We start from the raw sequence: 26706 nt of genomic DNA, 5'->3' as shown, positions 1-26706 counted from the left end.
CACACTGCATATAGGCCCAGAGTTCTGAGATGGTGGAATGAACCAACTAGACACTTAAAGAGACTCTCCAAGTGGATCAGAGACTGACTGCTCCTGGGTGGACTTGCTTCCGACGGCTCTGCTCAGACTCAGGATGACCCCACAGTCCCAAGGCTATTCTCCATACGAAATTGTGTATGGGAGGCCCCCTCCCATAATAAAACATGTGTCAATAAATTTGTCTCAAGTAAGGGGAGATAGGATTTCGCAGCAGGTGGAACTGGGTAAGGTAATAAATCGGGTAACTAAGTTTGTACAAGAAAGGGTGCTGTTCCCCCTTGGGGAACAGATTCATGAGTTTATGCTTGGTGACCAAGTATGGGTCAAAGATTGGAAACTTGATTCACTAGCCCCTCAGTGGAAGGGCCCTTATACTGTTATTCTAACTACCCCTACTGCAGTTAAAGTTGCAGGTATTGCCCCTTGGATCCATCATACGAGGGTGAAGAGAGCATACCATGCAGACCCAGAAAATGTGGAGTGGACTGCACAGAGGGACCCTGCTGACCCTCAAGAGACTAAGATCATCCTTAAGAAGAAGGAAAAGAAGATCCTGGACCAGCCCCTTGAGGATGAAGCTGCATAATCAACTCCTGCTGCTTGGTCTCATCAATGTGCACATTCCTATGCCAACTTCCACAATACCTCCAACTGTTGGGTATGTGGGGCTGTGCCTCTGTCTGTGATGGATGGACTTCCCTGGTGGCTGTCACTGCTCCGCCAAGGAGATTTTAAACCACTCTGCTCTTTTCTGGGACACAATCATAATCTCTCCCTGCTCTCTGGGTGTAAGCCAGACCTGCAGTCAATAGACTCGGGTCATAGGGTTACATTTGATATAAATGCCAATGAAACAAAAGCCTAATCTACAACAAGCCCCGGTAAATCTACCTTATTTACATGCTAGGTGGACATGATCTGTGTTTCAATGGTATGAGTATATTGCTGCCTTATTCGTACCCTCTATAGGGACAACAGATATTATGATTAAAGTACAGGCTTTGACTAATTTCACAAAACAGGCCCCCCTAGATAGAACAAAAGCCATCCAAGCCTTAAATGAAGAGCAAATCCAAATGAGGAAAGCAGCAATTCAAAATAGAGTGACTTTGGACATACTCACAGCTGCTCAAGAAGGGACCTGTGCTATAATTAAGGTTGAATGTTGTGTATGCATTCCTGTCTTATCTGGCAGTGTATCAACTGCTTTAGATGACATGAAATAACCAGGTAAAAGCAATGTCAAATGAAAACATTCCTTTCTGGACTTCGGTCCTATCTTGGGTGAAGGGCGATTGGTGGAAAACTATATTTACCATCATTATAGCTGCCTTGATAGTTCTGCTTTGTGGACCCTGAATTTTACAATGTATTATGAACTTTGTAACCCGAAGGTTGATGTCATTCTCCCAAATTGGCAGTCAGAGAGCCAGGGTGCAATATATCCCTATGAATGATGCTCATAATACAAGTTAAGAGCATCAAGAGGGGGGAATGAAGGAGGAAACAGACAGAGCTGGACTCCATCTTAGGCCAGGCTGTGAACATTAGGCTACACACATGGTCACCCTCCCAACGGACTCTGAACTTTGTGCCCGGTGTCTATAGAAGTGGCATACCAATGGGAAACCAGACCGCCTGATAAAAGAGCCTAAGGACTTGTACTTGGACTCTCCGTTGCCCAAAAGAATATGCTAATTATCTCTGTAACAGAACAAAGTGATAAATTCCATTATGTTTATCGGGATATGACCACAGGCCTATTGATAAACATCCACTGTTTATCTAGTCTTGTGACACATGAATCATGGGTTAACTTTGATCATATCTCTCTTTTATCTTGTCCAGACTAGTTTCAAGGAATTTGGGGAGGTGTGTTTGAGCAAGCACACTTAGGGTATATAAGGTTTTCACACAAACTGGTCGGGGTCCTTGGCTAAGAGGAGACTCTGCCTTGGGCCCACCGGTGTAATAAACTGCACTCCACTATCTGCATTGTCCTTCTGAGTGAGTTTGTTTCCTGGAATGCATGGCTACAACATGAGTTTGAGTAAACTCCAGGAACTGGTGATGGACAGGGAGGCCTGGAGTGATGCAGTCCATGGGGTCACAAAGAGGTGGACACGACTGAGCGACTGAACTAAACTGAACTGAACAGAGAAGATCAGCATGGCCCCTGCCCAAGGATGACATACAAATTCATGAAGCGTCCCATATTTTTAAAACAAACTTATGGTTACCAAGGACAAAGGTGGGGGAGGAGAAAGAATAAAGTATGAGGCTGGGATTAACATATACATGCTACTATATATAAAGTAGATAACCAACAAGGACCTACTGTATAGCACAGAGAACTATGATCAATATAGTGTAATAATCTATAAGGTAAAGAATCTGAAATACATACACACACACACGTATATATTCACACACATTGTATGTATAAGTGAATCACTGTGAACTATAATCAATACAGTGTAATAATCTATAAGGTAAAGACTCTGAAATACATATGCACACACACACATATATTCACACACATTGTATGTATAAATGAATCACTGTGAACTATAATCAATACAGTGTAACAATCTATAAGGTAAAGACTCCGAAATACACACACACACACACATATATATACTCACACACATTGTATGTATAAGTGAATCACTGTGAACTATAATCAATACAGTGTAATAATCTATAAGGTAAAGACTCTGAAATACACACACACACACATATATTCACACACATTGTATGTATAAATGAATCACTGTGAACTATGATCAATATAGTGTAATAATCTATAAGGTAAAGACTCTGAAATACACACACACACACACACACACACATATATATTCACACACATTGTATGTATAAATGAATCACTGTGAACTATAATCAATACAGTGTAATAATCTATAAGGTAAAGACTCTGAAATACACACACACACACACACATATATTCACACACATTGTATGTATAAATGAATCACTGTGAACTATGATCAATATAGTATAATAACCTATAAGGTAAAGACTCTGAAATACACACACACACACACACATATATATTCACACACATTGTATGTATAAATGAATCACTGTGAACTATAATCAGTACAGTGTAATAATCTATAAGGTAAAGACTCCGAAATACACACACACACACACACACATATATATTCACACACATTGTATGTATAAATGAATCACTGTGAACTATAATCAATACAGTGTAATAATCTATAAGGTAAAGACTCTGAAATACATACACACACACACACACATATATACTCACACACATTGTATGTATAAGTGAATCACTGTGAACTATAATCAATACAGTGTAACAATCTATAAGGTAAAGACTGAAATACACACACACACACACACACATATATACTCACACACATTGTATGTATAAATGAATCACTGTGAACTATAATCAGTACAGTGTAATAATCTATAAGGTAAAGACTCTGAAATACACACACACACATATATACTCACACACATTGTATGTATAAGTGAATCACTGTGAACTATAATCAATACAGTGTAATAATCTATAAGGTAAAGACTCTGAAATACACACACACACACACACATATACTCACACACATTGTATGTATAAGTGAATTACTGTGAACTATAATCAGTACAGTATAATAATCTATAAGGTAAAGACTCTGAAATACACACACACACACATATACTCACACACATATACACACACACATACACACACACATACATACATACATATACACACACATACATACACACACATATACACACACATATACACACACACACATATACACACACACATATACTCACACACATTGTATGTATAAGTGAATTACTCTGAACTATAATCAGTACAGTGTAATAATCTATAAGGTAAAGACTCTGAAATATACACACACACATATACTCACACATATATACACACACACACATATACACACACACATACACACACACATATACTCACACACACTGTATGTATAAGTGAATCACTGTGCTGTACACCTGAAACTAATACAACACTGTATCAATAAATCAACTATATGTCAATAAAAATAAAATTAAAATATTTTTAAAAAGCAAAAGTGTGGAATGATCCTTAGCAACCATGAGGACCTTGGGAAGTGCTTAAAAATAGAAGTTGTGGCCATGAACAAGAAATGTGTTCACAGTTGCTATGGGGGAAAAAACAGCAAATATTCCACTGGATAGACTCAGACACTTTAAAAGGCAGATTTCTACATTATGGGAACTTTCCCTGTTTCCTCCTGACTGTACCAAACCCAGGATTGCCCATTTAGCAAGCAGTTGTTCAACCACCCATAAGTCTATAAGAGACCACAATAGGTATTTTGGGAGGCAAAGAAGTAGAAGGTTCTGTCCTTGTTTTCAAAGTGATTACAACTGGTGATTGGGTTGATAACATTCAGAAAGAAAAAATTCGGCTTCCCTGGTGACTCAGCAGTAAAGAATCTGCTTGCTGTTGCAGAAGATATGGGTTTGACCACTGGGTCCGGAAGATCCCCTGGAGAAGGAAATGGCAACCCACTCCAGTATTCTTGCCTGGAGAATCCTATGGACAGATGAACCTAGCGAGTCCAAGAGTGTGACACAACTTAGTGACTAAACTGCCACCATCAAGAACAAATGAGCACCTCCAAGCAATCCCAGGCTGCTGGATTCCAAGCTGAAGACAGCCTGGAATGGAAGGGAGGAGTCAGTAGCTCACAGAGACTTCTTCCAACCTGGGATAATACTGGCTGCTCCTTATTTACCATTTCCCTTCTCTGAGCTTCCATCTCTGTACAATGAGAAACCTAGGGTGTCATGAGAGTTTATAAAGTTGATAGCCCAGAGCAAGAACTGAGTAAGAACCTACTTTTATCATTATTAGCAGTAGCAGCAGCATCAATATAATTATTAAGTAATATCTCCTAAAGTAATATCTCCTAAAAGAAGAATTTCCCAAAAGGTAGGACAGTGTCTTGCGAGTCCCACCCTGGAACAGAAATGCACTTGCCTGCTGTTATCAGTAGTATTTAAGAAAACTGACTACTTCATGAATTAAACAGTTGTTTATTCCTTGTTGGGCTTCCCTGATGGCTCACTTGGTAAAGAATCTACCTGCAGTGCAAGAGACCCTGGTTCCTGGGTCGGGAAGATCCACTGGAGAAGGGATAGGCTACCCACTCCAGTATTCTTGGGCTTCCCTTGGGGCTCAGCTGGTAAAGAATCTGCCTGCAATGTGGGAGACCTGGGTTTGATCCCTGGATTGGGAAGATCCCCTGGAGAAGGGAAAGGCTACCCACTCCAGTATTCTGGCCTGGAGAATTCCATAGACTATACAATAAAGAGTCCGCAAAGAGTCGGACATGACTGAGAGATCTTGTTTTTTGTTTGTTTGTTTGTTTTTTATTACTTGTTTTCAGGCTACAGTCACCACAGATAATGTCCTTTGAGATGCTGAAACCAAGTTCCCAACAAAGTCAACACTACACAAGGTTGGCAGATGCACAAGCAGATACGTGGAGCCATGTGTTTATAATTGGTGTCCACTAGTGGATGATAGGAAGCAGATTGGTGACAAAAGCAATGTGCTCAGATCAAAGTCACCCAAGGAGGGAGGGATTGAATTGCAGAGGCCCCATACAGCTCCCAAGATAGGCCCCAAGCTCGATGATTGCAACACAGCCTGATTTTTCATTGCCTGCAGAAGCCTTTGGGTGGAAAGCCCATTGCCCATGGAGCTATGCTGCTTGCAGGAGGAAATTTTCTCTAATTCTTCCACCCAGAGAAGGCAACATCCCATAGGCTTTACCAAGAAGGGAAATTGCTTCTACTAGGTCATCAGTATGAAATTGAGTCCCCATTAAACTGAGTTCCCCTGTTGAATTCACAACTAACCTCTCTATCCAAAACGTTATTCTCTTTTTTGCCCCACCCATGCTACCCCCACGATGGAGGAATATCAAAGAAAAGGAGGGGCTGAAACTGAGCAGGACCCTGAGGAGCCCTCCTGAGTACCAAAGCTCCTCTGTGTCCCTTCTTTCTTGTTTACAGAAAAAGGCTTTAGTCTCCCAGACCTTCCCTGAGTTCCAAAGGGCAGGCTCAAGCAGTTAATAATTAGGGAAGTGAGGGAATGCAAAAACAAAGGAAATGCAAAGTCAAGAAACAATAGCTCAGTGACAAAACAGAGTCTGAGTTCCTCCTCAAAGGATATATAACAATCTGATACATATCTTTGAGTTATTTTGCAGGAACTAAGACCCTCAGCCAGGAAGAAGATGGTGACTACATGCTGACCACAAGAATGTAGACTCCAGACTGGGTGGAATCAGAAGCACGATGATGCTTAAAGTTCCCCAAAACTGCACCCTGCTATCTCAACACCAACCAACCAGAAGAAGGTCATGCCCTCTGCAGCCCTCACCCCAAATGTTGCCTTTAAAAACCCTATCCTGAAAGTCATCAGGGAGTTCAGATCTTTGGCGCACAAGCTGTGCATTCTGTTTGGTACCCTACAAATTAACACAGTACATTCCTTCACCATAACCCAAGTCAGTAGATTGGCTTTGCTGGGCATCGGGTAAGCAGATCCAAGTTCAGTTCAGTAATGAATATTATTTTTTTAAAAGTAAGAGGAAAAAAAAAGAAAAGAAAAAAAAAAAGTAAGAGGAAAGAATTTCAGTGACGTAGATGCTCATAAGTTTGCTAGTAAAGTGTCAGTCATTTAAAGTGATAATACCTTTTAAATATTTAGTGTTTTAAATATGTGAATCAACTTCATTGAAATGTGGTAATAATAATGAACAATAAACTTCTGTGGAAACCCCAACAGAAAAATTTCATTCCTCTGCCATGAGAAGGCAGTTTCTTTTAATTAGCACTGAAACTAGGAGCCACTTTGGTATAATGAGCAAGAACTCTGCAGTTCAGAGGAGAAGGGTAGGATCCCAGAGGGGCTGGGGGGCCAGGAAGGTGTTACAAGAGGCAGCCAGGGAGGGGGCAGGAAGCAGCTCCTGAGGGAACACTTGTGTCTTGGTGAGAAAGGTCTTGGCAGTGCCTTCCACACAAGGAAATCCTAGGTCTTCACAAGAAGCTGAAGAGTCACAGTCCTCAGGGTGACCACCTGAAGGTCCTCATAAAAGACCTGCCTTAGCAGAGTATCCATACCCAGAGCTGGCCCCCTTCCCTGATTTATCAGACCTCCATGTGCAGCCTTGGATCAAGGCACAGAAATGTGGCTTTAGCTGTGATTCCTCATGGTCAGGAATACATGTCTCCAGCTCCAAAAAGAGCCTGCTTGCCTCTCTTCACTGAACAGAAAATCCCTCCTTTCTCAGAGACTCAGGCTGGCCCCACAAGTTGTCCTCATATCCCCATTTGCAGCCTCAAAAAACCTCATCTCAAACTCTTTCCCCAAAGAGAAATGCCAGAAACATCCACATCATACTGTAAAGGACAGTTTGCCAAAAAGAATAGTTTTATCCACCCCTCCTTAAGTGGCCTTTCAAATGTTGTTTTTCTCCCTCTGCTGGGTATGAATGAATCACATCCTCTGGAAATACAACCCGTTGAGTAAATCAGCACAATGAAATATCTTAAGAAATAAAGCTAGTTTGGTTGTTTGGTTGAATCATTGGATGGAGGCAGCTTTAGCCAAAGACTTGAAACCCTGGAACAGGCATCTTCTGATACTGATTCAAGGTGAGTTTTACACTGAAGCTCAGGTATTTGTCCAAGTGAAAGGGCAAGTCAACTTAATATAGAGCCCTTAATCAGTGACTCATTTACCTGAAAAATTGAAGAGAGTCAAAGTAATCTGGGAATTCAGCCTTAGGAGCAGCATGGCTGAAATTCCTTTTAAAAGAACAATAGTAGGGAGCTACCAAGGAGAGGTTGTATGTAGTTCAGAACATCCTTCATCAATGTGGTGGAAAAATTAAAGAGATTTAGAACTCTGCATCCAAAGATATATAGATATATAGATAGATAGATCGATATAATTATTTTATGGTCACACAGTTTGCCCCTGTGTTTCAAACTGATGGACTAATTGGGCATTACTGGGAAGGTGAGTAAAACTGGGGACAGTTCAGGAAACTGGGTGAGGCCCATCTGCCCTATGCAAATAAATAATACTCCCAGACATGGGCAAGACTTTCATTCCCTTCTAACACTAGAATGCACTCCTGGATCTAAGAATGAGAGGCAGTGGGGTCACAGTGCCATCTGAGAGAGATGGCGTAAACCAAGTTACTCTTCCCGTCTGTGTGTCACAGCCAAAAGACACCTGGCTGAGTAAAGGGGGTCGCAAGTACCAGAACACAGGTGAGTGCTCCCCGGCGCCCCCTAATTGATGGAAGGGAATTACAAGTGTCAGTACTCACTGGGCACAAAAAACACACCAAATCACAAGAGAAAATTTCTTTTCTTTTCTTAGCTAGAACAATACATCCCTCCAAACCACAATCCCTCAAATTTCATTCCAGTCAATATCCTTTCAGTCCAGTTCAAGCTGTGGCTAGGAATTCAAAATAAATAGTGCTGATTTTGAGAGCCACAAAACTTTGCACACAAGAATAAAGTCAGTTGTTATTGTCAGGGGAAAAACTACATACATCTTTGGTTCAGAAGGTAAAGAATATGCCTGCAATGTGGGAGGCCTGGGTTGGATCCCTGGTTCAGGAAGATCCTCTGGAGAAGGGAATGGCAACCCACTCCAGTATTCTCACCTGGAAAATCTCATGGACAGAGGAGCCTGGCAGGTTACAGCCCATGGGATCACATAGAGTTGGTTATGACTGAGCTAGTAACACTTTCAGGGGAAAGATGGGGCTGAAAGTCAAGTGGTACAAAATGGAAAACTTCCTCTTTATAAGGGCAGTCAAAGTGAAAGTTGCTCAGTTATGTCCGACTCTTTGTGACCCCATGGACTGTAGCCTGCCAGGCTCCTCTGTCCATGGAATTCTCCAGGTCAAATTATGGAGTGGATAGCCATTCCCTTCCAGGGAATCTTCCCAACCCAGGGATCAAACCCAAGTCTCCCACATTGCAGGTGGATTCTTTACTGTCTGAGCCATCAGGGAAGAGCAGGTAGGTTGGTCTTAATAAGTTAATGACTGATCAGTTCAGTTCAGTTGCTCAGCCATGTCTGACATTTTTCGACCCCATGGACTGTAGCACACCAGGCTTCCCTGTCCATCGCCAACTCCCGGAGCTTGCTCAAACCCATGTCCATCAAGTCGGTGATACCATCCAACCATCTCATCTTCTGTTGTCCCCTTCTCCTCCTGCTTTCAATCTTTCCTAGCATCAGGGTCTTTTCCAATGAGTCAGTTTTTCACATCAGGTAGTCAGAGTTTTGGAGTTTCAGCTTCAACATCAGTCCTTCCAATGAATATTCAGGACTGATTTCCTTTAGGATGGACTGGTTGGATCTCCTTGCAGCCCAAGGGACTCTCAAGAGTCTTCTCCAACACCACAGTTCAAAAGCATCAATTCTTCGGGGCTCAGCTTTCTTTATAGTACAACTATCACATCCACACATGACTACTGGAAAAACCAGAGCTTTGACTAGATGGACCTTTGTTGGCAAAGTAATGTCTCTGGCTTTTAATACCCTAAGTTGGTCATAGCTTTTCTTTCGAGAAGCAAGCATCTTTTGATTTCATGGCTGCAGTCACCATCTGCCGTGATTCTGGAGCCCAAGAAAATAAAGTCTGTGACTGTTTCCATTGTTAACCCATCTATTTGCCATGAAGTGATGGGACCAGATGCCATGATCTTCATTTTTTGAATGTTGAGTTTTAAGCCAGCTTTTTCACTCTCCTCTTTCACCTTCATCAAGAGGCTCTTCTGTTCCTCTTCACTTTCTGCCATAAGGGTGGTGTCATCTGGATATCTGAGGTTATTGATATTTCTCCCGGCAATCTTGATTCCAGCTTGTGTTTCATCCAGCCTGGCATTTCACATGATGTACTCTGCATATAAGTTAAATAAGCAGGTGACAATATGCAGGCTTGACATAATCCTTTCCCAATTCGGAAACAGTTCATTGTTCCATGTCCAGTTCTAACTATTACTTCTTGACCTGCAGACAGATTTCTCAGGAGGCAAGTTAGGTGGCCTGGTATTCCCATCTCTTTAAGAATTTTCCACAGTTTGTTGCAACCCACAGTGAAAGACTTTGGCATGGTCAATAAAGCAGAAGTAGAAGTCTTTCTGGAATTCTTTTGCTTTTTTTGTGATTCAACAGATGTTGGCAATTTTATCTCTGGCTCCTCTGCCTTTTGAATCCTTGCTTGGAGAATTTTGAGCATTACTTTGCTAGTATGTAAAATGAGTACAGTTGTGCGGTAGTTTGAATATTCTTTGGCATTGCCTTTCTTTGGGACTGGAATGAAAATTGACCTTTTCCAGTCCTATGGTCACTGCTGAATTTTCCAAATTTCCCGGCATGTTGAGTGCAGCACTTTCACAACATCATCTTTTAGCACTTGAAATAACTCAACTATTTGAGGAATAGGTGAGTTGATGGAGGAATTCCATCACTTCCACTAGCTTTGTTCATACTGATGCTTCCTAAGGCCCACTTGACTTCACACTCCAGGATGTCTGGCTCTAGGTGAGTGATCACACCATTGTCTTTATCTGGGTCATTAAGATCTCTTTTGTATAGTTCTTCTGTGTATTCTTGCCACCTCTTCTTAATATCTTATGCTTCTACTAGGTCCATACTGTTTCTGTCCTTTATTGTGCCTATCTTTGCATGAAATGTTCCCTTGGTAGCTCTAATCTTCTTGAAGAGATCTCTAGTCTTTCCCATTCTGTTGTTTTCCTCTATTTTTTTGCACTGATCACTTAGGAAGACTTTCTTACCTTTTGTTGCTATTCTTTGGAACTTTGCATTCAAATGGATATATCTTTCCCTTTCTCCTTTGCCTTTAGCTTCTCTTCTTTTCTCAGCTATTTCTAAGGCCTCCTCAGACAACCATTTTCCTTTTTCCATTTCTTTGTCTTGGGAATGATCTTGATCACGAACAGAGATCATTTTGTCATTTTTGAGATTGCATCCAAGTACTGCATTTCAGACTCTTTTGTTGACTACGATGTCTACTCCATTTCTTCTAAGGGATTCCTGCCCACAGTAGTAGATATAATGGTCACCTGAGTTAAATTCACCCATCCCAGTCCATCTTAGTTCGCCGATTCCTAGAATGTTGATGTTCACTCTTGCCATCTCCTGTTTGACCACTTCCAATTTGCCTTGATTCATGGACCTAACATTCCAGGTTCCTATGCAATATTGCTCTTTACAGCATCAAACCTTGCTTCTATCACCAGTCTCATCCATAACTGGGTGTTGTTTTTGCTTTGGCTCCATCCCTTCATTCTTTCTGAAGTTATTTCTCCACTGATCTCCTGTAGCATATTGGGCACCTACCAACCTGGGGAGATCATCTTTCAGTGTCCTATCTTTTTGCCTTTTCATACTGTTCATGGGGTTCTCCAGGCAAGAATACTGAAGTGGTTTGCCATTCCCTTCTCCAGTGGACCACATTCTGTCAGACCTCTCCACCATGACCCGTCCATCTTGGGTGGCCCCACACAGCATGGCTTAGTTTCATTGAGTTAGACAGGGCTGTGGTCCGTGTGATCAGATTGCTGGTTGTCTGTGATTGTGGTTTCAGTCTATCTGCCCTCTGGTGCTCTCTCTCCACACCTACCGTCTTACTTGGGTTCCTCTTACCTTGGGCGTGGGGTATCTCTTCACGCCTGCTCCAGCAAAGCGCAGCCACTGCTCCTGACCTTGGATGTGGGGTAGCGCCTCTCGGCCGCCGCCCCTGACCTCGGGCGTGGGGTAGCTCCTCTCAGCCACCGCCCCTGACATTGGGGTAGCTCCTCTCGGCCGCCGCCCCTGACCTCAGACGTGGGGTAGCTCCTCTCTGCCGCGCACCATTGCAGCCGCCTCGCTCATGCACCATCACTTTGCTTCTCTGAAATTTCTAATGTTTCTGTGCTTCTAACTGTCAGTGGTATAAATGCTGTAAAATTCAACGTCTTAACATGGTAGGGGGAAATGTCAGTGACCTGGCCCCTGACTGCAAGCTGCTCTCATCCTGTACCATCCTGGGGTCATATTTTACCCTCAGAACCATGTAGGAGTTTGCTGCTCCCCCGTATCATGATGTGCTCACCTCCATGCCTCTGCTCACATGCTCCCCTCCACACCTGTCCCTATTCTTTTCATCTGTCTCAGATCTACTTATCCTTTGAGAATTTACTCAGCTCTTACACCTATCAATTCTCCCTCTCACCCCAGGCCTCATCAGTTTGGGAAAGTGCTCCAGGTCTTTGGAACTAGGTCTAGGGGAACTTGAATAACTGGGCCAGTTGTAAGGGCAGGAATTCAGCTATGAGAAATCAGGTAGCCTTAATCACTGAAAAGAGGTGGAGCCCCAGGGCAAGGGGTCAAAGAGATTCCAGCAGCAGGGTTGGTTTCATTTTCATGGTTAATATTTATTGAGCACTTACATGACACACTCTTTGCAAAATGTTTTACATATTTCAATTAACTTAATCCTTACAAAGAGGCTATAAAGTAGGGACTACTATTGTTCTTGTTTTATAGATGAGGAAGTTGAGCCATAGAGAAGTTTTTCAATACCTGGTTTCATAACCTCTCCAAGGTCCCTCAGCAAGTAGGTGGTGAAAGCACTGCCTGGCTCCAAGTCTAAGCACCTAGCCAAGGCTGCATAGCTTCCTGCACAATGATTTACAGACATTAAGCTGGTCATAATTTGGACATGACAGCACCTAGATTCATCAGGTCAGCCAAGAGATGAACTTCTCTTTATCCCTTAAAGCTGAATATTTATTTGCTCTGAGATCCAAACTCATTAAGCAACTTTTTAATTAATGTTAATACCAAAAGGCACCAGAACTAGTGGGAGGCCTGGATCACAAATATAAATATTCATGTAAAAAAAATTCACACTCTTGTAAATAGATAAAAGTGACTTTCTGATTTACAGATAATCTCTCTTGTACCTGATCAGATTGACTCTGCTCAAGACAAAGTCTGCATGTAATGACATTCACTCTGAGAGAACATATTCTGAGCCATAAAACATACCTTAACAATATAAAAGAATAAAAATTATATAATACCTGTTCTCAAGCCACAATGGAATTAAACCAGAAATTAATAATAGAAAGGTAGCTGGATAATCACCAAATACTTGAAGATTAAATGATATATTTCTAAATAAATCATAGGCCAAAAAAGAAATCTCAAGACAATTTTAAAATATTTTGAAGAAAATAAAAATGAAAACACAAGTTATCAGAATTTATGGGAGTTTGTGAGAGCAGTTCTTAGAGGGAAATTTATAGCATTGAATGTATTTATTAGAAAAGAAGAAAGATTCAAAATAAATTATCTAAGCTTACACCTTAAGAAACTAGAAAAAGATGCAAAACTTAAACCCAAAGTAAATATACATAAGCAAAAACTTTAAAAAGCAGGGGTGGGGGAGACTTCCTTGGTGGTCCAGGGGTCAAGACTCTGAACTCCCAATGTACGGGGCCTGAGTTTGATCCCTGGTCAGGGAACTAGATCCCACATGCCACAAATAAAGAGCTCACATGCTACAACAAAAAATCCTGCATGTCACAGCAAAGACAGAAGGTCTCACACGCTGCAACTAAGACCTGGCACAGCCAAATAAATAAAACTAAATGTAAGAAAGAAAGAAAGAAACAAGCTAAAGAGTCATGAAAAGACATGAAGGAAACTTAAATGCATATCACTAAGTAAAGAAGTCAATCTGAAAAGCTGACATACTATTTGGTTCTAACTATATGACATTCTGGAAAAGGCAAAACTAAGGAGACGGTAAAAAGGTCAGTGGTTACCAGCAGTGGGAAGAAGATAGAAAGGATGAAAAGGCAGAGCACAGAGTATTTTTAGGACATTAAAACTACTCTGTATGATACTATAATGATGGATTCATGTCATTATACATTTGTCGAATATACAAGAGTGAAGCCCAGTGTAAACTGTGGACCTCGGGTGAGTACAATGAGTCAATACAGATTCATCAATTGTAAAAAATGTACCACTCTGGTAGGGGAGACTTATGCACATGTGAGGACAAGGGATATATGGAACTCTCTATACTTTCTGTTCGGTTTTGATGTGAACTCAAAGTTGCTCTAAAAAATATTCTATTTAAAAATACCTAGGTTCTATATGCACTAAGCTGAGAGATATATAATACATATCTTAGGGTGGGAAACATAACCTACCTGCCTAATATGCAGAAATAAGTTCAGAGAATTAGGCAAAATTAGGAGACAGAGGAATATGTTCCAAACAAAAGAACTAAGCAAAGTGGAAATACTTAGTAGAATTCTAAGTATTTAAATTTGTTAAGGTTTGATTTATGACCCAGGATATGGTCTCTCTTGGAAAATATTCTATGTGCATTTGAAAAGAATGTGTGTTCTGCTGCTAGATGGAGTTTTCTATAAAAGTCAGCTAGATTTAGTTGGTTAATGGTGTCGTTCAGCTTTTTAATCTTATTGACATTTTGTCTATTTTTTTTAATTACTGAGAGAAAAACGTTTATCTCTCCAACTATAATTTTCATGTATTTTGAAGCTTGCTGTTAGGTAATACACATCAGAAAATTTTATTTTCTTGGTAAATTAGCCTTTTTATCCTTATGCAATATTCCAGGGCTTCCCAGTGGCTCAGTGGTAAAGAATTAGCCTGCCAACACAGAATTCAATCCCTGGATCAGGAAGATCCCCTAGAGAAGGAAATAGGAACCCACTTCAGTATTCTTGCCTGGAAAATACCACAAACAGAGGAACCTGGTGGGCTACAGTCCAGGGGGCTGCAAAGCACCAGACACAACTTGGTGACTAAACAATAACAGCAAGGTTCCTTTTCATCCCTGAATTTTCTTTCCTCCAAAGTGTGGTTTGGTGTTAATATGTTCATTCCAGCCTCCTTTTTATTTAGTTTTTGCATGGTATATCTTTTCCCATCCTTTAACTTTTAGGCCACCTATAGTATGGATGTGAAAGTTGGACTATAAAGAAAGCTGACTGCCAAAAAATTGATGCTTTTGAACTGTGGTATTGGAGAAGACTCTTGACAGCCCCTTGGACTGCAAAGAGATCCAACCAGTTCATCCTAGAGACCAGTCCTGGGTATTCATTGGAGGGACTGATCTTGAAGCTGAAACTCCAATACTTTGGCCACCTGATGCAGAGAGCTGACTCATTTGAAAAGACCCTGATGCTGGGAAAGATAGACAGTAGGAGGAGAAGGGGATGACAGAGGATGAGATGGTTGGATGGCATCACCGACTTGATGGACATGGGTTTGGGTGGACTCCAGGAGTTGGTGATGGACAGGAAGGTCTGGCGTGCTGCAGTTCATGGGGTCTCAAAGAGTCGGACACGACTGAGTGACTGAACTGAATTGAAATAGTATTGCATTTGAAGTATTTTGTTTACATACAGCATATAGTTTAAACATGCTTTTTTAATATAATCTAGCAATCTGTTTATTAATTGGTATATTGAAAGTATTTACATTGAGTGAAACTAAAGATATGCTTGGATTTGTTTACCATTGTATTACAGTGTTCTTTTTGTTCTCTTATTTCTCATTTTTCTGTTTCCCTTTCTTGCCGTTTTATTTTTTTTGGGGGGGGGGACATTATTTGAGCACTTTTATTATTATATTTTATTGCTGTATTGCAATTTATAGCAATAAATATTACTCTATTTTATCTATTTTATTACTATTCTACTCTATTATGATTTTTAACAGTATCTCTCTATATAGTTCTTTAGTGAGTAGTTGCTCTAAGGATTACAAAATATATACTTTTTTACAATCTACTTAGACTCAATACTTTGTCACTTTTATTGGAAACTTTAACACCATAAAGTCCCCCTTCCCCTGCCTTCTTTTTGCTATAGGTATTATCATAAATATCACATATACTGAAAACTTCATCAGACCATGTTATACTTTTGCTTTCAACCATAAAATGTATTATAAAAAGCCCAAGAGAAGAATAGTCTATGCTATCTATCCAAATATTCACCAATTCTATTCCTCTTTTTCATTCTTGATGTTCCCTGCTTCCTTGTGGTATCATTTCCCTTCCATCTGTAGAATTTAGCAATTCCTTTATTTTACTTTCATCCCTGAAAGTTATTTTTGCTATACACAAATTCCAGACTGACTTTTCCTTCAGTACAGAAAAATGTACTACTTCCTTTTGATATCTATGATTTCTGATGAAAGAATCATAGTCATCAAATCACTGTTTCTCAAGGAGGGATAAATCAGGTACTTGGGATGAACATATACACACTACTATTAATATATATATATATATATATATATATATATATATATATATATATAACAGATAACCAACAAGGAACTACTGTATAGCACAGGGAGCTCTACTCAATATTCTGATAACCTAATGACAAAAGAATGTAAAAGAGACTGAATATATGTATAACCAAATCACTTTGCTGTACACCTCAAACTAACACAACATTATAAATCAGTTAGACTCCAATAAACTTAAATTTTTTAAAAAATCACTGTTTCTCTCTAGCTGTTTCAAGAATTTTTCTTTGTCTTTGATGTTCCAGAAATTTAGGTATGATGTGTTTGGCCATAGAGTCCTCTGATTTTTGTCCTACCTGGAGTTTACTCCACTTCATAACTTTGTAGGTATGTGTCTTTCTCCAAATTTAAGTTTTCAAACATTTTTTAAGCATCACATTTTCTTGTCTCCTACTGAGAGTCTGATGACACAAATACTAGACCTTTTGCTATTGTTCCATCAGACCCTGAGGTTCTGTTCTTTATTATTTTCCATCTTTTTTTTCTCTGTTGTTCAGATTGGGTAATTTTCAATAATATGATATCAGGTTCACTATTTCTTTCCCCTATCATCTTCATTCTGTTACTGAGTCTCTCCAGTGAATTTATAATTTTGGTTATTGTGTTTTTCAGTTCTAAAATTTTTCATTTGGTTCTCTTTTCCATCTTCTATATCTGTTTTTAACTTTGTTTCCAAAAGTGCTCATAATTGCTCCTTTGAGCATATTTATAAAATCTGTTTTAAAGACTGTCAAATAATTCCAACATCTGTATTATCTCATCATTGGCATCTGTTGATTGTCCTTTCCAAAACAATTTGAGACTTTCATAGTTCTTCATACTTCAGGTAATTTTGGATTGTATCCTGGACATCTTTAATATTACTTTATATGACTCTGGGTCTTATTTAAATCCCATCAGAGAATGTTAATGGTTCTGTTTTAGCAGGCATTTGACCTGGTTAAGTTCAAGTCATAAGTTTCAGCTCACTTTCTGGGTGTTGTAGTCACAACATCAACTCAGACTTCAAAGGCTTTATGTGCTATTCAGATATGTCCTGTACTTGTGTCACCCAGAGATTATTCTGGAACAAGGCAAGAAGTCTGTCAGCTCAGTTCTCATAGCCTTTGGAAGACTAATTAGGGGCAGACCCACTATGCACAGGTTGGAGACCAGCCCAGAAAGACAAACAATTTCATGGGATCCATTTCCTGATCTCTTCCTTCTCCGCTGTCTCCCTAGTACTGTCTGGTTTCTTAAACCTCCTGTTTTCAGTCCATCAGCCAAAAGCCTCTCGCTTCTGTGACTGAGTCACATCAGATGTTCAAATGACAAGAGGCCAGACAGAGGTAGGGAGAGGAGGTTTGGAACTGCAGTTCCATCAGATGAAAAATGAGGGTCCCTCTTCCTCAGAATTTTGACTCCTGCGGTTTTCCACACAGGCTGCTTTGTTGTCATTGCCCCCACCACAAAATTGCCTGGGATCTGGGCTGAAAGTAAATGCAGAAAAAGGAGAAGGAAAAGAAAGAGGGTGATTCCCTCAGTCTCTGAGTTTTAAGAGTTCTTTTCGGCTCCTCAAGCCAGAACTAAAAGAGGTTTCCTGGGTCCCTCTCTGTCTGTTCCATAAAGCTTACTTCTGAATTTTGATGTTATGAGATCAGGCTAGAGATACCTGAGGAGAGAAAGAGAGTAAACAGACTGCCCTGGTGGTACAGTGGAAACAGGTTCAATCCCTGGTCCAGGAAGATCCCACATGCCACTGGGCAACTAAACCAGTAGGGCACAACTACTAAAGCCCATGCACCTAGAGCCTGTGCCTTGCAACAGAAGAAGCCACGGCAATGAGAAGCCTGCCTACTGCAACTAGAAGAGTAGCCTGCACTTGGTGCAACTAGAGAAAGCCTGTGCACAGCAACGGAAAACACAGTGCATTCAAAAATAAACTAATTAATTAATTAATTTTAAAATATTAATTATTTTTTTAAGGAAGAGGTGGAAGTAGTGACAGATGTCCTCTTCTTGGGCACCAAAATCACTGCAGATGGTGACTGCAGCCATGAAATCAGAAGACTATTGCTTCTTGGCAGGAAAGCTATGAAAAACCTAGACAGTGTGTTGAAAAGCAGAGACATTACTCTGCTGACAAAGGTCCGTACAGTCAAGGCTATGGTCTTCCCAGTGGTCATGTATGATTGTGAGAATTGGACCATAAAGAAGGCAGAACACCAAAGAATTGATGCCTTCAAATTGTGGTGCTGGGGAAGACTCCTGAAAGTGCCATGGACAGCAAGGAGATCAAACCAGTCAATCCTAAGAGAGATCAACCTTGAATATTCACTGGAAGGATTGATGCTGAAGCTGAAGCTCCAGGATTTTGGTCATCTGATGCGAATGGACAACTCATTGGTAAAGTAGCTGATGCTAGGAAAGATTGAGGGCAGAAGGAGAAGAGGGCTTCAGAGGACGGGATGGCTGGACGGCATCACTGATGCAATGAACATGAACTTTGGCAAACTCCGGAAGCTGGTAAGGTCCAGGGAGGCCTGGCATGCTGCAGTCCATGGGGTCACAAAGAGTCGGACACGACTGGGCAACTGAACAACAACAACAATATATAAATATAGATAGATAGATATAGACAGAGAGAGAGAGAAGAGAGGGTAAACTCTCTGCTAGTTTGGTGGTACTTCAAAGTCTGATATTATTTCCCGATCTGCCTACTACTGCAGAAGGAAGGAAGGAGCAATAGGGCCATCCTTTGAAGAGACTAACCAGCCACTTACAGGCAAGCTGACTTAATTCAACCCTTTCAACCCTCCAAGGGGCAGCAATGCATGCTGACTAGTAACCTTCCTTTTATAACTTCCCTAGGAACATAAACTATTCAGTATCCTGAAGGAGATATTCCCAGAGTATACTATACCAAAAAAGGTACATCCAAATGGCTCAGGAGCTGAAGTATAACCAATGCTGTGGTGTGCTGCCCAAATCCCTGCATTGACTCTAAAACACCCATTCCTTCCGCCACTAGGCCTGCTGGGACCTGATGCTGCTCAGCGAGTCAGTCCGAGCATTGCCCTGGAAAGGCAAGCCAAAAAACTCACATTCCTCAAGGCCACACACTATCCCTGGAGTTAGCTCACATCCAGGGATGGTCAAGATGAAGAGAACAAAGTGAAAAGCCCAGCAGTCTTGATACAAGGAAGGACAACTCTGCAGAGCCCTCTCTGCTCATGAGAGTTCCCTGGGGAATTAGCTGAATCTTTTATTTAACCCTTTCCTTTCCCCAATCCGACTTCCTTCACTCCCCAACAAGCACTGATTGGAGGACACCCTCCAGTAAGCCTCCTGCACACAAACTGTCTCAGAGTTCGCTTCCCAAGGAATCTACCCTAAGACATGTATTAATACCATGGCTGAGCATGATAGTCCCCTGCGACAAGAACTGGTTCAGAAATGGGCACATGACTCAAATCAAGTTAATAGGAACTGAAGGGATTTGGTTCTGGGATATTCTGGGTAATTTTCTTACCACTGGAGAGAACCATAGGAAAAGATCATTGCCCTTCCAAACTAAACCTGAATAGGCAACCTCCAATTGCTACTGACAAGTGTATTTTGATCCCCAGGTCATCCAGTCCTAGACCAAAGTTCATACCATGATTGACAGATGGTGAGATGGAAAGAGGCTGAGGCCCAATGACATCACTGAGTCACAAAGCCAATGGACCCCTTTTTAGATTTCTCATCATATAAGCCATACATTTTATCATGGAAGACAGGTGTTTTTTTTTTGGGGGGGGGGGGGTCTGCTTGTTTCTGCTGGTGGATGGGTGTTCAGTCATTCAGTCATGTCCAACTCTTTGCAACTCTATGGTCTGTAGCCCTCCAGGCTCCTCTGTTCATGGAATTTTCCAGGCAAGAATACTGGAGTGGGTTGCCATTTCCTACTCCAGGGGATCTTCCCGACCCAGGGATGGAACCTGGGTCTCTTGCATCTCCTGCATCAGCTGGTGGATTCTTTACCACTGCCCACTTGCTTCCAAAGCATCTCATTGATCAAGATGTGCATTTTACTGACTGTCTCTTTCTTAACAGCTTCTGCAGGAGGTTTTCATATTCATCAAAAAGAGCTTGAAAAATCCATAACCAAGACAATGGACCAAAAAACTGAACTGTGACTAAGTGCAAGTGGCTGATGATGATTTTCTTTTCCTCCCTTCCTCCCTCCTTCCATTCTTCTTTCTTCCTTTTACTCCCTCCTTCCTTTCCTTTCTTTCTATAGGTAACTGAAAATACATTCTTTAAAGAATGAAAAAAGGAGACCTAATTGAACAAATATACTTCATGTAAAAAAAAAAAATCAATACTTGCAATTTGGTTGAGAAAAATTACCTTAAATTCTGTTTTTAAGATCAAAGTACATCTAAACCATAACCTGCAATTTGGAATATAATTGGAACTTCTGAAAACTCTCTGTAATAGATGAAGACAAACACCTGGTAATTGCAAAGAGTATTTATACACCTGTGGAGGAGGCAGAGAGAGATTTTGCAAAATGACTTCAGAAGGAAAAAGCCTATACAAAAAAAGATATAATTCCAAAAGTGATTCAGTTTGCAATTTTAAAGACAAACAATCCATTACGACAACCCAAGAAAAAGTTACTTATCCCCAAACACATAGTATCTTCACTCAAACTCTGAAGGTCAAAGGGCTATGATTTTGGAAGATGAGAGAGGAGAGTTTTAAAGAAGCAAAGGGCTCTGCCACACTTGTCCTGTTTCGAGATTCAAGGATATGACAGTGGAACCCTAGTGCTCTGATTTTAACAACTGTGAGAGTCTCTTGTGTCTGCTTAATTAATCGTGTTCTCTTCTTCCCTGTGTGCATGTGTGCCTGCTAAGTAGCTTCACTCGTGTCTGACTCTTTGCGACCCCATAGACTGTAGCCCACCAGGCTCCTCAGTCCATGGGATTCTCCAGGCAAGAATACTGGAGTGGTTTGCCACTTTCTCCTCCAGGGGATATTCCCAACCCAAGGATCAAACCCACATCTCCTGCACTGCAAGAGGATTCTTAACCACTGAGCAATGGGGGGAAGCCTTCTCTTCTTCCTTAGCACTTGTCATTTCAAAACTGTTTCCTCAAGCATCTAAATACAAAATCTAATGACTCTATCATTATGGATAACAGAGAAAGCACAGGGCTGGACTTGGGAGAAAGGCTTTAATCCAGGGTCCACCCACCAGCGAGTTGGGTGTCATCAGTCACATCACTTTCCTCTCTGGGCCTTCATTTCCTCATCTGCAAAACAATCCCTTTGGTCTCCATAATTACAGATTTCTGGGGAAATAAGAGGATCTGCATAAATGCTGGAGTGGCAGGTGGCAGTTATAACCCATTCTTCTGTCCACTCCACTCACCTGACAGTTCACAGCTCAAAGCCTGAGCCCAGTTTATAACCTGCAGTATGTCAGTCTGTTACAGGCAAATACCCAAGATAAAAACAACAATCCTCTTCTTCCAACGCTGTATTCAACCTCTACTTTACTTCTGGTGGCTTGAGAGCCCACATCATCACTGCAGAGGAAAAATGAATCAAACACCCGTGTTCACTTTCTGTTTCACATTTTAGAAATGATTCCAGTGGTGGCAGTATGTTGAATATGACCGATTTTGTGGAAACACAGGTTAAGGTGGTGATGATTAGGTGCTGAGTGAACGTGGAGTCCTTTGGGGGGCATATTAACAAAGCTGGGTCTTCGAATGTGTAGAAAAATAAACTCAAAAAAAAAAAAAAGAAATAAGGAAAAATAAACTCAGTTGCCTTAAGTGCTTACCCTAAACATCCAGTAAGGTTATTGGGCTAAAACATCAAAGACAACCTCATGACTCATAAGACCAGGGCTAGAAGGACTGGCTCAGAAATACAGCCAACATGAAGCAGCGGCAGGGACCCATGGAGCACTCTGCAGGCCACCTGGCCTGGACAATGCCGAGACTCAGCATGAAAGAGCAGAGGGAGACAGCAGCTGTTCTAGACTGATGCCTACTAAAGAAATACAGCAGCAAATGCAAGGCATTAACCTGGACTTAACATTCTGGAAATGATTTAGGAAAATTGATAATGGACTATGTATTTGATATTATTGAATTACCCTTTTCTTAGATGTAGAAATAATATTATGATTATTGACCAGGAAAGTGAAAATGTCTTTGTTTATAAGAAATGTATTATTTAGAATCATATAGGAATGAAATGTCATGATACCTGTATACTACTTTTGAATGGCTTACAAAAGAAGTGTGTGTATGCACATGTGTGAGGACATTAACAGACAGTGAAACTAGAAGGCCAGTTGTTTAGTCATTAAGTTGTGCCTGACTCTTTGCACCCCATGGACTGTAGTCTGCCAGGCTCCTCTGTCCATGGGACTTTTCCAGGCAAGAATACTGGAGTGGGTTGCCACTTCCTTCTCCAAGGGATCTTCCCAACCCAGGGATCAAACCTGGTTCTCTTACATTGGCAGGTGCACTCTTTACCACTGAGCCACCTGGAAAGCCCAGAAGACCAGTACAAGAGTGTTAATAACTTTGTCCTTTCAATTTTACTCAGATTTTGATTTTCTAATTGAAGACAGGTATACAACCCAACCAGATTTAGAGAGCATGTAGGGCTCCAGGAAGTCTCATGGCTGCAGACTCCCAAGATTTTTCCCAGGAGCAAGCTTGTTTCCTGGACTCCTACTAAAAATCATACTAACCCCTGTTGGAGCCAAATACATAACTTACAATTGCTAAGAAAAGGTATGGAGGAAAACATTATAAACCCCGCTCTACCAAGGAGAAAACCGAAGCACACCCAAGTCAGCCACCTCACGAGAGGTCTCTGAGGGAGGCACGTTGATATTCTGCCTGGATACCCTGGAGTCTCTCTGCCCAGTTCTGTGTGCCTTCACTCCCAAAAGCTCTCACCTGCCACCTTCTTCACAGGACTAACCTGGGTCTGCCAGAACCTCTGCATCCAGACTCCAAACTCGCAGAGCCCAAAGAGCTAGGGAGTCAATGTCTCTCCAAGACCCAGACCTACCACTGCCTCATCAGTTTCAGAAGACTAGGAATTCCTTCCATTTCAGCTTTTTTCCCAGAAAATAAATCCTCGTCTCATTGTTGCCATTGCACTTATGAAGTTCAACTGCATATTCCCAAAATCAAACCACTTCCTTCCCACACATCCTAGTATCCCACACACAGGCTTTTCGTTTCATCCCACATTCTCTGGGTGGCCACAGATGAGCAGGGCTCCCAGATAGTCCCCATAATTACAGACTTACACTGTGTTCATGTGAATAGCGAGGCCACCAGATGTCTAAACCCAGGACAGGCAACCAGAGGCCTTAAGACACCTGGTTCTTCATTTATTTAGTGCTTATGAATCTCATGGAACATGCTAGGTATGCACTTTCTGAAAGAATCTACCAAGTTTATGATTTTTTTAAATAGAAACCTTGGAAGGGGGCTTGGAGGTCATTCCAGTCCACTTTCAGTGACAGGAGGCTCAAACTTCAGCAGGACAGCTGAGTCTGGATTGTGACCATCTAAGTCATCATGAAGTTCTTCCTTATGAGGAAAGGGTGTGGTCATTAGTGCTTAGACTTTGAAGAATCTATCCTCACTGTTCAGCTATTTCTTGTGCTTCCTTCACAAATCTGGGCTGAATTCCAGGACTAAGACTGACCTGATAACCATCTACTCTCTGTGTTAAGTTCTTCTATTTTCAGGAGGTGATGCCCAAAACGTGTACAGAGGGTACGAACTAAGCAGAGTAGATGCAAGGAGGGGTACACTGCCCTAGGGTTCCAGGGGATCCTTCCCAAGCTATGCAGGTATGAACCTGCAGGTAGCTGGACTGTGTGAAGGCCCCTTGGCAGCAGAGGAGAATTCAGATGGAGTTTGTGACAAAAGTTATTTGTCATCAGGTACAGAAGCATTTCCATATTTGATAGTCACCACAGCCATATCACTGTGCAGTGTGCAAACATCAGTTCTGGTTGTTTTAACTGCAGGAGAAATAGAACACAAATACTTTGAAACCATGAAAAAGAGAAGGTGAGAATGAATGAATGCAAACATAAAAGACAGCCCTAGACACAGACATCTACAGTCTCTCTCCCTCTCTCTCTTCACATGCACACACAATTAGATAAACAAGTGAAGTTCCACATCCATGGCAACTAGAAAGAATTTGTGGTCAATCTGTTTGCCCTCAGCTTTAAAACTTCAGTTCCCTCAGGCTGTGTTTTAAGGCCTTCTAGAGAAAGGCTATTGTGGTTCTTTGTACTGCTGAGGTTCCTGGCCAGCCAACTAGTCCTAGACCTCTGCAAAATGTGAAACATTATTTATCAAACAGGGTGGAAACTGGTCAAAGCAGGGAGGAGAGCACTAAAGATAATAATATTATCTAAGAGAACACTAAAGGGGAAAAATCTACCCTGAGCAAGATAAGCCAGGAGGGACACAGCGGCCCAGAGAACAGAGTTTTCCCAGCCAGGCTATCTAGAAAATGCTCCCAGTCCTTGAACCCTAGAATCATCCCTGGTCAGCAGAGTCCACGAGGACTGACACTGAAGTCTTACTCCTCAGTCAACAGCTGCTGTAGACAAAGCAGGAGCAAGACGGCGAAAGGAAAAGGAGCGCTGACTTTAGAGACGGATTCAATCGTGCTTCTCAGCTGAAGTGCATACAAGGTGTTCCACGTTGTCACTCACTCATAAACTGTTTAAAAACAAACTTACAGTTACCAGGGGGAATGGAGGGAGGGATAACTGGGAGATTGGGATTGACATATACCCACTACTATAATAAAATAGATGACTAATGAAGACCTACTGTGATCTCTGCTCAAAACTCGGTAATGACCTACATGGGAAAAGAATCTAAAAAAGAGGGGAATATACAAGCATGCTGCAGTCCATGGAGTCACAAAGAGTCGGACACAACTGAGCGGACAGAATAGCAACAATGTATATGTGTAACTGATTCACTTTGCTGTACGCTTGAAACTAACACAACACTGTAAATCCCACACGCCAATAAAAATTCCTTAAAAGTAAAATCTACACACAATGAGAGATTAACTAAACAAAGAATGATCCATCTGGCCTGGAGGTAAAAACCTGTGCAAATTCCAGGTGAGGATTTCCAATCATCCAGTCAACACAGAATGTAAACCCTCACCAGGAGAGCTCAAAAACTGCACATGAGTGACATAGTTCACTTCTTTCTCTGTGACTCTCCATCACACCAAACATTCACATGGATCTAAGATTTATCTCCAACAGAACTGTCACAGGAAAGGATTTTCCTGATTTCAGAATGATGCTATTATAACAAGAAAAATGAAATGACCATCAGGTCATTTGCTTTTTCTTGATGACCTCAGAGACAGGAATAATGCCAGGGGCAGCTGTCAAATGTGCATTTAGGGTGATCGCACTAATAGATAACCTAAGCAAATTTAACCGCGCCACTGGTTCTGTGTCAGGCATTAGACAACCTGGAGCAGACAAATGTAGGAAAAATAGCCATGAACCTATGAAAAAATGTGGGAGTGCTTGACCTTCTAGTCTTCTCTTCCTTTCAGGAATGTGAAGTGGAGTTTGTACAAAAAAGGAGCCACTCACTGACACCAGCGTCAATAGAAGAAAGGGCAAGGAGAATCAAGACTTTCAAACTTGACTCTCGCCTCTAAGATAAAGAAGCTGTGCTGAGACTTACACAGAAAGGCAAAAGCTGATCATTGACTTTTGGGAAATTCTTCACAGTCCCTCCTGGTAATGAGGTAGTTGCACTGGATGGAGCCCACCACAATATTCACCCTTGTTTCCAGGTGGTTCTTGTGAAACAGCATAAAAGTTCTGACGTGATACTATGTCCTACGCGAAGATCCTCAGTAAATACACAGTCATTTTCAGTATTTTAATTTAAATAACCAAGAACTCACAACTTTCAATATAGTTTGTTTGCTGTTTAGTTGCTCAGTTGTGTCCAACTCTTCTGCAACCTGATGGACTATAGTCCACCAGGCTCCTCTGTCCATGGAATTCTCTAGGCAAGAATACTGGAGTGGGTTGCTGTTTCCTTCTCCAGGGGATCTTCCCAACCCAAGGATCAAACTCACATCTCCTGCATTGGCAGGTG

General features: G+C 41.3%; 1 non-coding gene and 1 pseudogene across 1 annotated transcript; both read left to right on the top strand.

Annotated features, from left to right (window-relative positions):
* The window catches only part of LOC122685392, a 42955-nt pseudogene that overhangs the window by 6403 nt on the left and 9846 nt on the right, over window positions 1-26706 (top strand).
* On the top strand, window positions 2160-2260 carry LOC122685668. Its single transcript, XR_006338517.1, has one exon. It is a non-coding gene; the product is annotated as a U6 spliceosomal RNA (small nuclear RNA).

Source organism: Cervus elaphus, chromosome 28, assembly GCF_910594005.1.
Source record: "Cervus elaphus chromosome 28, mCerEla1.1, whole genome shotgun sequence".
In the NCBI taxonomy this organism is placed as follows: domain Eukaryota; kingdom Metazoa; phylum Chordata; class Mammalia; order Artiodactyla; family Cervidae; genus Cervus; species Cervus elaphus.
Note: the sequence above shows the minus strand (reverse complement) of the source record. Positions and strands in the feature narration are given on the sequence as shown.